We start from the raw sequence: 13646 nt of genomic DNA on the forward strand, positions 1-13646 counted from the left end.
TGAGCTAGAATTCAACTGAGTGAGGCCTTCAAAATGATGAGAATATATGATTTATAACTGATAATTTGTTACCCAGCCCCACTAAAAATCAATCATGAATGTAGAAAATGGCATTTTCAGACATGTAAGATCTTGAACATTTTACCACCCAAACACCCTTCTCAGAAAGCTACTAAAAAAACAAAATGAAGGGGATTCTCAGAGAAATTAATTAAAGCAAATTTTAGGGTGAAATCTGTAGATCAAGCAATGCAATTTGAAGTAGGTTGATGGGGGATTTGGTAGGGATACTCTAATGACTAATATTGCTAGAACATTGGATACATATATTTAGAGGAAGTTGGAGCACTTGGGATGAATTAGTCAGGTATACATACATTTTTAAAGCAAATATAAAAGGTAAGGCAAGTATACCTGCAGGGAAGCACAAGTTTGTACAAGAAAGATAATGTAATAATGGCATACTTAGTAGCTTAACTGTGAACAATATTTAGCTGGTCATAATAATGTGAACTTAATCCAAAAATATGATATAACTGTATTTGGAGGATGGGGATGAGGGAAGAGTGTGTGTGTGTGTGCGTGTGTGTGTATGCGCAAGCTTGTGTATGGAGAATGGCACATTCTTCCTCTTCCATGTAAGAATTAAGTAATTGATAACAGTATAATCATGTTATTTTAAAATATGGATGTATATACCCTAAGAAAAAGCTACGAGAGATGAAAGTGGCTGCTTCTGATGAGTGAGAATCAGTTGTTGGCAAGGAGAATCGGGAATGGGGAGAAAGGGGACGGAAGATATCAGCTTTTCATTTTAAGTCTAGTATTTATTTTTAAACTTTGAAGCTCTATTTTTTTTTTAAATTGAAGTATAGTTGATTTACAATGTTGTGTTAGTTTCATGTGTACAGCAAAGTGATTCAGTTACACATATATATATATTCTTTTTTCAGATCCTTTTCCACTAGAGGTTATTACAAGATATTGAATATAGTTCCCCATGCCATATAGTATGGTCTTGTTGTTCATCTATTTTATATATAGTAGTTTGTATCTGTTGATCCCAAGCTCCTAATTTATCCCTACCCCGCCTTTCCCCTTTGGTAATCATGAGTTTGTTTTCTGTGTCTGTGAGTCTGTTTCTGTTTTGTATATAGATTCATTTGTATTATTTTTTAGATTTCACATGTAAGTGATATCATATGATATTTGTCTTTGTCTGACTTACTTCACTTAGTGTGATAATCTCTAGGTCCTAAAGTGTGAACCTCTATTACTTAAATAAAAATGACAGTTAAATCTTAATTAAAAAAGTGATCTGACGTCTAGCCTTTTACTAATTTGAGCCTATTTGAAATTCTTTAATTATCAGTGTTCATGTACAAAATCAGATGTTCATGGATGCTGAAATTTTTTCAGGGTGAAATATCACCATTCTGTAGATTAGAAATTTTCCCATTTTCATTGCACATAGCTATTTCAGAATGAAGGAACAGCTCGTAATCATTGAAAATTTGAAAATGGTTCTCCTTCCTCGAAACAGGTCAAATATTCAAGGGAAAAGTGGTGAAAATGTCATTCCTTTCTAGCAGTTCCAGCAATCTATAATAAAGACACTCACTGAAAAGATTTTTAGAATGTGAAACTAACTTTGAGGCAGAAGGCTTAATGCCAGAAGACAATTAATAATCCATAATTATAAGAGATGAAGATAAATATGAAAATGATAGATACAAAAATCTGCTCATTAAACTGAAAGATTAATCTGACCTACAATTTGGGAATTTCAACTACATTCCTAGACAGAGGACTGAATGCACAGTAGCAATAATAACTGCTGCATCTTTTATGCAGGATTAATAATACACTTCCCCTGGTGATCATGATTTATAACACAATGCATATTTCATAGAGGTTCAATCACACATTTTCCAAAGAAATTATTCTCTCAAGTGCGGTCTTGAAACTAGAACCCAAAGTTCACTGATGTTCTCACTAAAACTCATGTTCTTAGAACAATTAGAAATATAATTCATTTGAATGTCAAAAAAAGAATAAAATTTTTGCATAAATTTCTGGAAATATAAGAAAATTATGAGAAGTATTCAATTTCCAATACTTTCTATCTCCAAATCTTGGCAAAAGCAATTAACATAATAAAGAATAAAATTTATATATATGCAAAATTGTGGACAAGGTTACTTAGAATCCACATCAAACTGTAGAGAGGCACTCATTTTGGAATTTGGTTGTTGAGATCCCTCAGATTTTAGAGTTACATTCTACTGATTTTGTCCAATTTAAGATTATTTTTGTAAAGTAGATGTGGTCCAACTGCCAACTACTATACTGAAGTTTCTCAGTAAACTACAGAAAATGATGGTCAAATGCACTCTTTATTCCTGATTTTGTGTTTCTCCATCCAATTCCCATTTACTCTCCTACTATAACAAGCTACGTGGGAAGATAGGAAATTGCAAGTCTACTGCCACATCTTTCTTGCTCTTTTGTTTTAAAATTTATTAAAAAGAATTATTCAAAATAATTCAATTGGGAATGGTTTCTCAAAGGGGTTTTTTGGGGTGATGTTAGAAAGGGGATTTGGATACTGAAAGAAAAAACGCTCAGCAAAATGCCTAGCACAACTACTCCACTCCTATGGCTGCCTGACAGCCCTCTTTTCCCAAAAGTAACCAGCCTAACATGCACAGTTATTCTACATGCCACCAGTGTCACAGTACTCCACTTTGCCTGGAAAAAATGATAGCATGAGGTAAAGATTTGTATGTACTAATGAGCAATAGGTAACGGTTTGGCCACATGTTTGGAAAATTGGAAAGGACATAATTGAAGAAATAGTGACAAGATATTGTGGAAGAAAAATGTAGATGAATCTCTCAAACTAAGTCCCCAAATGTTCATGTGTGTCTCCATTACAAAAGAAGTTCTTAAAAATCAGGTGGATAGGATGTGCGCTCTGATTTTCAGTCAGCCATTTACCACTGCCCTCCTAATACTTGTTCACTGAGCTCATAAAGTGGTCATATTGGTAGGATGGACGTGGAGTCCATCCTAGGACCCAAGAGCATTTACTTCTCACCGAGGGTGATCTGGCTATTATCACCGAGAGTCCAATTTGCAAGAAAGCAGCTACTAAGCTGGGGCTTTAATTTGGCTTTATACCTCTGTGATCATCCAACCATATGGGAGAAAATTGATTGCCCTTGAAACTGCAGTTTATTCCCACTGGGATAGATGTCGGTTCTGAATTTGCACTTGTTTTCTATTCACATTATGACTCTGTTTACTGATGAAATTCCTTATACCTTATACCTTGTCATGATATCCCTTATTTTATTATTTCCGACCAAAGAATTTGATTTAAGGTAAAGAAGTTTCACCGAAATCATAAAATAGTGGAACTGACTATTGGTGGTTCAGTTATGATTCCATTTGACACACATCATCTTATGAAAGTTAGAGTTTCCTTAACATCAGAAAATATGGATTAAGTCATCAAAGAAAATAAGTGGAAGGCGCTGATGTTCCTTTTCTGACACTGTGTTGCCATTCAAGTTTTTAGTTTTGTTTCTGTTTGGGGAATGTTGAGGGAACATAGCAATGGGTTCACTGCTTTGGAAGCTTGGACTACCATCTAGTAATTTTGCCTTTGTCATGCAACTGGGAAAATTGTGAAAAACAATTATGGCATTAATTGAGGTTATTGGCCCTGTTTATCAAGGGGAAATAGGGTTTCTGCTGTACAATGAGGCAGAGAGACAAATGGTAGGAACCTGGGAAATTATTTGGGGGTACCAACTTGTTTTGGTATAGACTAGAGGAAACAGTTAGCATAAGACTATTACAATCCAATATATGCAAGATCACCAACCACTCAGGTCTCCATACTGCAAACTTGGATTATGTCACAGAACAGGTAGTCTCTTCCAGCTGGGATACTGCTGATACCAACTAAAAGCCATGATACTCTATAAGAGGCAATGGAGGAAGGAAGTAAAAAAACAGCCTCATGACCAGTAGCAGAAATGATGGTATTAACCTTTACCATTATTTCCCTCCTTGGGTATTATGCACACATCTTTATACTTTAAATCAATATGTATTCTCATTTTTCTTCCATTATCCCACTATTTTATAAAGGGGGTTATGTGGTAATTAGATGTTCCAGTTAATTTCTACACTATAGAATATTGAGATGGTATCATGAAGGAACTAGATGAGGTAAAGAGCAATGCCAGAAACTGTGGACTTGGATCGGGATGAATTTTGGTTGTTTCTTTAAGGAAATAGATGAATTTTTGTTATACAGGGATATTGTTGAAAATGTACATATGACAGTTTGGGTGTATGGATATCATATAGTCAGAGAAGTAGACTGTAGTGGAATTTGTTTTTCATTGTCAATATAGCATAATTTTCTCTTTAAAAAAAACACCAGCACTCCTATTCCCTCTTGAATTACCTCTTGTCTATTGAATATAGTCTCTATTGAATATAGCCTTGTATACCTCTTGTCTATTGAATATAGTCTCTATTGAATATAGTCTTGTACACCTCTTGTCTATTGAATATAGTCTTGTACACCTCTTGTCTATTGAATATAGTCTTTATTGAATATAGTCTTGTACACCGCCTGTCTGTTGAATATAGTCTTGTACACCTCTTGTCTATTGAATATAGGTATGCTTTAATTGTTCACATCCTCCCTTAGCCAAGGGGTAGCACATCACCCAAGATAAGTGAGTTGGATGCTTTCTTCAATTTTGATCAAGTAGACAAGACAACTGGCTGTGTTTGGAAGGAGATTTTTACCCTGATGGTGGTGTATTGACTAGATTGTCCATGTTACGGGCAAGTTTCTTCCCCACACAATTTCCTCAGCAGGCCTCCTACCTTCAAACATGTTGTGAGACCCCAATAACTTCTCTCTTGCTTAAGTTAGCCAGAGTATTTCTGTTGCTTGCAATTATGTATTGGCACAGAGCCAAAAGATGTGGAGAGTTCAGACAAGCATGCAAGATGCTGAGTGGTATGTAAGGTTTAAGGGTTATGGAAAAATAATGAAGTGTAAATCGCAGGAGATGTATAGGAGACTGCAGACAACACCTTTTCTTGTAATGGGCAATTATATTGGACATTAGAAGGTGCAGACTGCACTCAAGAAGGATATAAGGGGGTTATGTGGTTGGAGGGACAGGTATCAATGCATGAATTGATATATGGAAAATTCTGTGAAGAGTTCAGAGATAATTCCTACTGAGTGTGGGTGTAGGGAGAAATTAAGAAGGAGTCAATTTTGAGAGTATTTCATTAGGCTATTCACATAGTTATATTAAAGTAGGTTTTTAAAAATTCCTAGGGACTTCCCTGGTGGCACAGTGGTTAAGAATCTGCCTGCCAATGCAGGGGACACGGGTTCAATCCCTGGTCTGGGAAGATCCCACATGCTGCAGAGCAACTAAGGCCCGTGCGCCACAACTACTGAGCCCACATGCCACAGCTACTGAAGCTTACGCGCCTAGAGCTTGTGCTCTGCAACATGAGAAGCCACCGCAATGAGAAGCCTGAGCACCGCAATGAGAAGCCTGAGCACCACAACGAAGAGTAACCCCCGCTCGCCGCAGCTTGGGAAAGCCCGTGAGCAGCAACGAAGACCCAATGCAGCCAAAAAATAAAATAAATTTATAAAAAAAAATGTTTTTAAATAAAAATACCTAAAATGATTTTTTGAAAAGGCTCTTAATAATCTCACGTTATAGTCTGTGTGCAAATCTTACATTATAGTCTGTGTGCAAATCAAGTATCATAAAAGTACACTGGAAATATATGATGTACCATACAAAAGCATAAATGTTATTATGATTATTATGACTATGATTGTCATTGTTATTTAAATCCAGTCATGTTGATTCATGAAACGTTCTCTTTGAATCATTACAAAAAAATTTCCAGATGAAAAATGATGCTCTAAGTCACTGGGTATAGTAGTCTAAATACATCCTTCATTACTGAGAAGTTAAAAAATACAACACCAGGAAAAATTCTATTGACTTTATGGTTTCTACGTACATGAATGAATATGGAATGTGAATATGTGCCTTTAATAACTTTTCTTTTAAAAAATGCATTTTTAATTACTTTTGCTTATTGACTCCTTAGGAAAAATCATAAATGCTATGGTATGATAGAAATATCAGTGAACTTGGAATCAGAAAACCTGGAATCAAAACTCAGCTTCACATCTGTGTGAGCCCTCTCAGTCACAATATTCTACACTTTTGTAAAGAGAGTAATAATCTCTACTCCCAGGGTTGCAATGATCATTAAATGAGACATTTTAAATGAAATTATTTGCAAAACGTAAAGCAGCATAAGTAAGTGTGCAATTATTATTAATAATTAATAGACTTTTTAGTATATTTCAGCTTGTTTTTCAGAAAACCAACCAAAGTAAGACAACATGCATTCTTTCATCCAAAAAATAGTTACTAAGTTATTACTATGTGTTTGGCAGTATTCTAAGTACTAAAGATAAAACAGTAAACAAAACAGGCAAGGTTTCTGCTCTCATGCAGCTTATCCTAATAATCAGATAGAAAATAAACAAGAATCAAATAAATGGAAAAAAAAAGATTATTTCAGATTTATTTGTGTGTGTGTGTGTGTGTGTTGGTCATATACTAAAACAAAGTGATGTGAAATAGGGTTATTGGGAAATCAAGAATTTGTCCATGGACATATTCAAGTGGGAATGTCAGGTAAGAACATGATGTTCAAAGGAGAGGTTTAGGCTCAGATATAAATCTGAGCGTTTTCAGCATCTGGAAGTTGTCTAAAGCCATTGGAAAGCATGAAATTGTCTAATGAGGAAAAAACATTACAAAAATTAGAAATGATTCCAGGTGGTGTGAGCCTTGGGGAACTCCTGTATTTAGAGATTTGGTAGAGGAGAAGAAATCACAAAAGAGAGTAAAATTGAATGGCCAGAGAGGTATAGGGAAAAAAAACTCAAAGAGTTTGAAATCATGGAGCAAGAGAAGAGAGTGTTTCTGGAAGGTATAAGTGATCAGCTGTGGAAAATACTGTTAAGTTTGTGAGTAGTATGAGGAAAGAAACGTGTTGATTGACTTGGCAACATGGAGGATATTGGCGACCTCGAGAAATGCGATTGTATGGAGTGTTAGCTGTCTGAGGAATGAATGGAAATGGAAGAAAATTGGATTACTGGTGTCATTTGAGAGCTTAGTTTCTCAAGATGCTTAAGAGATGGAGCCTGGAGCTAGTCATCCTGAGAAATAATTGAGGAAGTAGGGAACATGAATGGAAGGTAGTGTTGTTGAAAATCTGAGGAGCATTAAAAAGTGTTGTGCATGTTTCCATGCAGGAGGAAAAGGGACTGTTGGGAGATATAGGGGACTAAAAATCAAGTTACTACTATGTGCCAGGTATGTCTAGATGTTGCATTTAATTCTTATAATCCAATGAGATATGTTGGAGTGTCATTAATTAGTTGATGTGAAAAATGAAAGGAACATATGCACAAAACCTTACAGACTATCCCAGTTCCCAATACTGTACAAAAATACATGCCCCTCATTCTTCCATTTGTGAAAAGAAAAAAAAAAATCACAGGCACATGAAAAGATTCAATAGATTCCAATGAGCACATCATTCCATGGCATCAATGAATATGTTTTCTCATAAAAGAATGATACAGCAAAACTTAGTAGAAAACTTTAGAAATGTCATTGTTAGATAGTGGTTAAGGGCACAAACTTTTGTCCAGATTTAACGCTCTGTCATGTAATATATAAAGAACTTGCATGAGTGAATTTGATCTCCAAATTCATCCCTTTTGTTCCGTAACATAGAGATTCCTCCCACTAAAGGGTCAGGATATATTTCCTTGCTTCTTGACTTTAAGTTCAGCCATGTGACTTTAAGAATCGTTGATGTGCCATTTACCAGCATAGGCCCTAAGAGTCCTTGCATATTTCTGCTTGTCTCCTTGCATTTTTTTCTATCATCATTAAATGACCATGTGCAGACTGGCTCATTGGTCCCAGAAGGAGGAGTAGAGACACATGGAACAAAGTGGAACCACCTGGATAAGCCCACCTAGATCAGCCAACCTCCACCCAAGCCCCAGACCCTTGAGCAAGCCCAACCAAGATGAACAGTGCCTTCCAAATGAGCCCAGTCAAGTCCAGCCTGGGGCTTTGTAATGTAACTAAAGCTTTATAAATCCCAGGTTCCTTGTCTGTTAAATATGAATAATCTAAGGATATAATGTATGCAAATCTACGAAACATAGTAAGCTTTTAATGAAATTATTTAATATTGCCTGAAACATATCATTTAATGAAATTATTATTATTACTACTATTATTTTTATTAAATTATTTAATAAGATAATATTCTCAATAAGATTGAGAGAAAATTGGCTGTTTTGGAGATGAGAAATGAATGGCAAATGAAATATGCAATAAAAGTAGTGAATAAAAGTTTGGATGTTTGAAAATAACCTAATTTAATTTTGTAATAGTTTTAAATGAAGGCTCAAAAACTCAATCAGAGAAAAAACATAAAAAGAAGAACATAATAAGAGAAAACACAAAAGCCTATAAATATACATCCAGTAGATCCAAAATGTATAAAACAGGAATTCCAAAAGTCAAGAACTAAGAAGGCAGAAGGAAAAAAAAATCAAACACGTAGTAAATTAGTTGAGCCCACATACAGGATTTATCTTCTGAATTATAGGATTTATTAAGTAGTGGACACTTTGCAACTTTTTCTTATGGAAAATTGCAAACCAATGGAAAGGTAGACAGAATAGGTTAATGAACCCCCATATACCCATCACCCAGCTACAATTATTAGTCCTTGGCCAACTTGTTTCATCTACATGCAAATTAACTTCTTCCTCCTCAATTATTTGGAAGTAAATCCTAGATACCATATCATTTCTTCTGTAAATATTTCAGTTCTTATTTCTAAAACAAATGCTTTTAAAGAGGCTAATCATTATCATTCTTAAAAAGTTGAATTGATAATATCTCCTTAGTATCATCAAATATCGTCTTGTTTGAATTTCTAATTGTCTCATAAATGTCATAAAATAATTTTTTTTTTTTTTTACAATTGTTTCTTATTAAAGAAAGAGTGGGTTTTTTTTTTGTTTTTTTTTTTACTCATGGAGTTTTCCAGTCTGAGTTTTGCAAATTGCCTCCCTGGTGTGTTGAATAAAAAGATCTTTTAACCTCTGTATTTCCTAAAAGTTAGTACATGGATCTAGAGGCTTGACCAGAAAAGGTTGATTTTTTTTTTTTTTTTCCCCAGGTAAGGCTGCTTCATAAGTGCTTTCTATTAGGAAGCATGCAATGCCTGGGTTTTTATCTTTTTTTGATATTAGAAACACTTGATGATCAGTGCCTAGACTCATTATGGTTTGAAAAATAGTAATATTCTAATTCTATCATTCATTCCTTAGTTAGCAAATAGAATATTTCTCTAAAAGAAGTTTCCTTTCATTACTATCTGGTTACCCCATTGTACAGTATAGGAAAGGCAGAATAGGTGTGTGATTCTTTCCCTTTGTTTACTAGTTTTCAAAATTATGACTTTGTTCACTAACATCCTATGTGCTTAATTTTTTATATCATGGAGACATAGATTTAAGTGTATGTGATGAGTTTCAAACCACTTACTTAATTTCTTATTAATGCTGAAAATTTGTCTTTGACCAGTGTGAGCCTCTTTAGGTTGACTTCTGAGTCCTTTTGGCATGACCAGTCTCGGAGTGTTTCCTTGCTGTGTGGTCTGACAGTATACTGAGCTCACTTTGTAAAATTTCTACCCTAAACCTGGAATCAGACATTTCTTCAAGGAGCCTCAGTTCCTTTTAATGAGAAATAGTATGTGGTGACCATAATCTAAGTGGTAAGAGCATTTGTTACAAATGGGTTTGTCATTCTCTCTTGGCTTTTTTAGCATGCAGTTAGGAAATACTTTTTTTAAAGGAAAATTAATCACAAGTTTGCACTGGTACTTTCAATTCAAATTCGAGATTACAAAAGGTTTTACTTAACCATTTCAACATTACATTTGTATCTCCTCTACTCATGCTGAGAATCCTGGTTCTGAGTAACATGGGAGAATTATAGAATAAGAATATCACATTTATATTTTTTGTCCCAAAATATACCCATAGCAGATTCAGACTAACAATATCAACACCTTGCTAACAGTATGATTACTAAAAAATGAGTTTTAAAATTTCTTTTACTTCTTGGGTTATATCCTTCTAGGAATGTACAGTCAAATTACTATTTTTAAAAGTCATTTGGAAGAATCTCTGTGCCATCAACTAAACACACATTAAGTTTACTCCCAAACTATTATTTTAAGTTTTTGGAGATTCCTTTAAAATAAATTTATTTATAAATATGTAAAATTTAAAAGCAAGACATATCCAAAGAAATGAAGATTTTTATGTTCTTGTTCTCCTTTTAAAGGAAACCACTTCTTTTATTTTGTGTTTTTTTTCTATTGTTTACTTTTTAAGATTGGAAGGTAATGTATTTACGTTCATACCCTTCCTTTTTGAGCTGAATGGTAGCATTCTGTATGCAATTTTCCCCACCTTGCTTTTTTCTTCTTTTTTTAAACTTAACTATATTTTTTGGAGGTCACTCCATATTAGCACTTGCAGATATTGCTTATTCCATCTCAGAGTTACATAGCACTCTACTTTGTAAGTACTTTATTTAATTAGCTCTGTTGAAGGACATTTTGGTTTTTACAAGGTAATAATCTTGAAATGAATAACTCTGTGCAAATTACTTCATTTTTTTGCCAGGTTATCTTTGAGAAAATTTTTAGAAGTAGAATTGCTGGTCAGAAATAATATTTTATTAGATGTTGGCAAATTACCTGCCATAGAAGTTATGCATTACATATTCATATGAGCAATATATATATATGAGCAATATGTATATATAATATATGAGAGAGCCTGTTTCCCTATAGTTTCATTGACAGAGAATGTTGTCAAACTTCCAGATTTTAATTGCAGGCAAAATTAACAAAAATTACACATCTAGAATATATCTTGGTAAAAGTTGAATTTTCAGAACCAAAAGGAAATCTGCACACATTTTTTGCAGGTGGTAAATCTCTCTCCTTCTTAGCCTTACTAAGCTAAAGCAGGTTATCTAATAAGGAGTTAAGAAACACACACATACACACACACACACACACACTCACTCATACACACCGGATGTCATTGAATTCCCCAAAACATTGAATGGAAGAAACATTGGAATAGTTTCTTCAAAGTTTTAAGGGGATAATTGTCACCAAGGCATTCTATAACTTGTGATTTATATTTCTTAAATAAACGCTTTAAGAAAGAAATTTTAGACAGGCAATGATTTAGAAAGTAGATAACCCAGATAGACTTCCCGGAAAAAGTTAGTAGAAAACTTTCTCTAGCTACTTAATAAATGAAACCAAATAAATATCTAAATTATATGGAAAGTTTGAGTTTTGGAAAAAAAAGTTAACATAGTTCTGAAATACTATGTGGCAAAATATTGTTATTATTATTATTTGGCTGTGCTGTGTGGCATGTGGGATCTTAGTTCCCCGAACAGGGATTGAATCCATGCCCCCTGCAGTGGAAGCACGGAGTTCTAACCACTGGACCTCTACGGAATTGCCAAAATATTATTTTTAAAGAGAGGATACAGTAAGAACAAATAAAATACTTGGGATGTAAAATTTCCAGATTATTTTAATGAAAACTATGAGTCGAATGTGGGTTGAAACAAATAATAAAGGTTAAATTTCTTATCCTGCTGATGGGAGATTTCTTTTCTTTGATTGTAATAGAGAAATAATAGTTCAGTTTTTCAAAGTTAATTTAATGGTAAATACTGAAAGCAAAAAATTTAAACCACTTGACAAAAAATGTGAAGAAAACTTGAGTAAAACAGCAATATTAGAAAGCAAGAAAGCAAAAGAAAACATAAACACCAAAAATCCCACGATAAGACCAAAGAAAGAAGACTTTATGCAATTTATATCCAACATACTTCAGACAAAAATTATTCACAGAGGAAGATGGAAAATAAGAGTACACATCAGTAATAGTGAATATGTTATATTTTTTGATTATCTAGCATTTTTGAAAACTTTCCTATGTTTGGAGAATTTCCTACTTATGTGTTTAGCATCCTCAAAGCAGAAACCAGAAAATTCATTTTGTCACTTTCTTGCACTTAAGGCACAAGTGTGTGACCTGGGTAAACCCAATTACACTCGGTGCCAGACTGTGGTTCAGAAGTGAGTAATGTCAGAAAGGAGACTCCATGGAGAATTCATTTTACTAACTGTGCTAGCCAGTACAGTACTTCAGCATTTGCCTCTCAAGTGTGAATTGCCTCCAGGACCGAATTCCTGGCACAAAAGTCTCATCAGTATCAGATGCAAATAGTCTTTTCACTGGCACTCACATAAACTCTAGTTTCAAGTGCTTAGTACTGGTGGCAGTGACTATTCTCTCCTTGGGCCAGTTCTGTGATATGGTGGTGGGCAGTAATTCTGGAATCTTTAGCCTGTTCCTCCATCCCTCTCAAAATTTCATCAGCTGCCATATCTTTATAACAAACTCATTTTCTGCTTAAACTATTAAAATTAGCTTCTTTTGCTTACTACTTATAACCCTAAATGATATAGACACTGACTCCAGAAGACATATTATAAAATAGAACCTCGGGCAAATAGGAAGTATCTGGAATTGGTTATCTGGTCTGATTTAGGCTGAGGGCTCTGAAATCTAGCCAATATGAAAGGCTCTTGGCAAGCAGTGTGAAACGGCCCTCTAATTTTCATCTGTGGCCACCTGCAATGAAATAGTCACAGAAGGTGAGTCTTTGAGGGAACCAAGGCCACAGCCAAAAAACCATACGCAGAGACATAAGGAATTCAAGGAACACAGAGTGTTTGATTCTAACAGCATTTGATGACTTAAAAAAGAATTACAAGTTCAAAATCTGAAGTTCGTATTTCAAGAGAGAGAAAGAAAGCCATAGAATTTCTTTGCTAAAAAAAATACTTTATCAATTGTGGCATAGGGCTGAAATACATAAAAAAAAAATTCAAATTTTGATCCTGCAGTTGCCACTATTTTGCAGTTAAATTCACAGCCTTGTCTGGTCTCTTATGTGACAGTTAGGGCTTTGGGAAGGACTTTAGACTTAGGGAGATATGAATTGAAATGGATTGCTCACATACAACACGTTCATTTTTGCCTGCCCCCTAACCCATGTTTCCCAAGAGGGCTCTGAAAAAGACTCTCTAAAGGGCATAATTATTGAAAAAAAAAATGCATTGGTAACAGCAGTTCTATCATCTTTGAAAAGCACTCTTGAAATTGTTCTTTGTTAACTTGGGATGCTGGTAAGAGACACTGCCTTTGAAATGGGATGCTTCATTTCAAATGCAAAGACAGCTCCAGGAGTGGTAGATTCAAGCCCTTAAATGCCAGAGCGTGGACATGACAATAGTAATTGGTAAAGGGATAGGCGTGTTCATTAAAGTGGTTTGACTCACAGTGATCC

Source organism: Eschrichtius robustus, chromosome 6 (assembly GCF_028021215.1).
Source record: "Eschrichtius robustus isolate mEscRob2 chromosome 6, mEscRob2.pri, whole genome shotgun sequence".
NCBI lineage: Eukaryota > Metazoa > Chordata > Mammalia > Artiodactyla > Eschrichtiidae > Eschrichtius > Eschrichtius robustus.